The 2,650-nt window shown below is 40.9% G+C and overlaps 1 protein-coding gene across 1 annotated transcript in view; it reads right to left on the bottom strand.

The window, feature by feature from the left end:
* Positions 1–860: 860 nt before the first annotated feature.
* The window catches only part of slc24a4b (solute carrier family 24 member 4b), a gene marked incomplete in the record, with an annotated part of 40,281 nt that continues 38,491 nt past the window's right edge, over positions 861–2,650 (bottom strand). Inside the window, 1 exon segment of the mRNA XM_024291248.2 lies at positions 861–2,650.

The raw sequence follows: 2,650 nt of genomic DNA, 5'->3' as shown, positions 1-2,650 counted from the left end.
TAATGCAAACAAGATAAAATAAATTTTAAATTGATAAAAAAAAAAATTATAAATATGATATAAAACATTTCTAACCTTTTTTTTTAATGTGCAAACATTACCTTTTTTCCCCTACAGTTTTCAAACATAAAACAAATCTGTCTAATTCAAAGCTAAATGGTTAAATTAGTTAAATAACTATGATTGTGGAAAAACATTTTACAAAAACTCACTGTGATGACACTGGCCTAAACAGCCACCTCGCCAAAAAGGCTTCAAGTCCCACTTTGATCAACTTCATGTATTCTAAAAGCATTACCAGTCATTTTAACTATGATGCCATTTTTTTTTCTCTTTTTTTTGACAAAAATCAAAACCCCCGTCATTTTCTAGGAAACTCTCCTGTCATCTTCAGCCCCTCAAGAATATCATTTGTGCTTCAAAAATGCAATATTGGAGTGTAAGCCAGACAAATGTACACCTTTTTATTCTCAGGGCGGACACTCGAATTAGAGAGCTAGAATTAATCAAAACACTCAAATGAAATTTGGAGCCGAATTTTTCCAAATGTGGTCATCAGAAAAACCTGTAAGAACATGTTAAAAAACCTAAAATGCTGAGAAATGTCCAAAACAAACCTCGATCGTCATAAAACTTCTGTCTAAAGCTGGAAAAGGAAGTCAGTATGTGTATAGAGATGAATTAAGTTAGAATCTAACATTAAATAAAGCTACAATTTAAACTTTACAAGAGGATTTCGGTTAAAGACTCGTACAACGTCTTAAAATTTTACAAGAACGCCTGAAGACATCAGTAAAAGCTCAACACAAAACCCGACAAACTGACAGAACTGAAAAAATAAATAACCTCCAAGACAAAAATACAGGAATTATTTCTTCGTTTTATTTTTTTCTTCACATTATTGCTTTACAGTAAAATGCATTGGTTGGATATGTCCAGTATAGCAAGACAATACATTCATATAAGTTATACAGATGTCCTCATTAATGTTTTATAGCAACTATCTTTACATTAAATATATTTTTCATCATTATTCTTGACAAACAACTCCCACATCACATTGAGCTCACAGTGCATCAGGTCGCGTTTAGTCGGAACACACCCGTCCTCTCCAGAGGATTTTGTACACAGGATTTCCATACAATCTGGGTTTCTGCAGAGCTACAAGAATATGGCATCCAAGTCCCAATTTCCTGAAAGAAAAAAGGAAGTTTGTTCCAAACGGTGAGAACTCACTCCAGGACTGGAACAAAAGCGCAGCATTTCCATCGCTGTGATCACTCAAAAGAACTCCACATTCTGAATCAACGAGAGTACAGTACCAACATGCTTTCTTCTCAGAAGGCATTAAAAAAAAAAAAACGGTGTGGATGCCTCCATCCAATCAGCACGGCCGTTTCAAACCAGGATGAGGAGCAGCTCAAAGAGGGACAAAGTCCTGCGTTCCCCTCTTCCCGAAAGCTTCAATGCCCTTGTGCAAGAAGAGAAGTGCATGTTGGGAAAAATAAGTGGTTTCCTGCGCGCCCAGTTCCTCATCTGTGAGCTCACACATCAAGTACGGACAAACTGACGTCACATCTCCACAGGAGGCCCAGTCTTTGTATGGCAGCCTTGCAGTGTAGGGGGGGGGGGGCTTCCGTCACATAAATTTACACTTAAATTGCATATACAAGAGCCCTCCGCCTCCGATGTGGCAAGGGGGGGGAGTGGACGACACTCTGAAACGCACCTCTGTCACAGACTCCTCCTTTTTGCATCATGTCCGACGTAGCTGCCAAATTTTTTTTTTTTGTGAAACCGGGCCGGGCAGTATCCGTGGAGAAACCTCTCTCAAAGGAGCCGCGTCCCAGCATGCACTGCAGTCGGATGTGCTGACACCGGAGAGGATCGAGTCTTTTTTGGAGAGGCCTGAACCGAGCTTGCACAGTGTTCTCGCATACCCAAACAGTCACACGGACACGTACACGGAGTACACACGCACAGGAGGAAGCACTGGTGGATTTCGGATGGGAGGACGGCTGTTAAAGTGCAATATCTACATGTAACTCAAAGCCATGACACCGTTGACCTTCTTCGCCTTCGGAGATTCCCTGATATCCGGGTTTGTTAAACCTGCAGCAGCAGACAGACAAAACTCTCGTTTCTTTGCATTCGCTGGACAACTCCAGACTGCTGCAAACCGACGTGATTCCATTATTTTTTTTCCAGATTTAACTCAAAGCTGGACGGTGAGAGGCGAAAATCTCAAGACAAAAGCGTTTTTTCATGTGCAATTTCTGTGAAAGACAAGCAATGTCTGATATATTTTTTTTAAACAAGCTTTCCGTATTTTTCCCCCCCAAAAAAAACTCTAGACAAAACCTCGATTCTGAAAAAATATACAAAAAAAGTGTTTACAAATTTACATTGTGCACTGGTGCAGATGCATGACCCCCCCTCTGAGTCAGCGGATCTGGACTGTGATACATCCCGACACTCCGAGTGTCCCCACATTTTTTTTTTTTTTTAAATATATAAAGCAAAGCAGTTCTGATCGAGCAGATGAGGGTTAAAGTGACAGGAAGTGAACTGTCCCCGACGCCCAAAAGTCATGCCAGAGGACTCGGTTCAAAGCTGGAGGAGGGGGAGGAGCTGCCCGAGACGAGACCCT

This window comes from Oryzias melastigma, linkage group LG24, assembly GCF_002922805.2.
Source record: "Oryzias melastigma strain HK-1 linkage group LG24, ASM292280v2, whole genome shotgun sequence".
In the NCBI taxonomy this organism is placed as follows: domain Eukaryota; kingdom Metazoa; phylum Chordata; class Actinopteri; order Beloniformes; family Adrianichthyidae; genus Oryzias; species Oryzias melastigma.
Note: the sequence above shows the minus strand (reverse complement) of the source record. Positions and strands in the feature narration are given on the sequence as shown.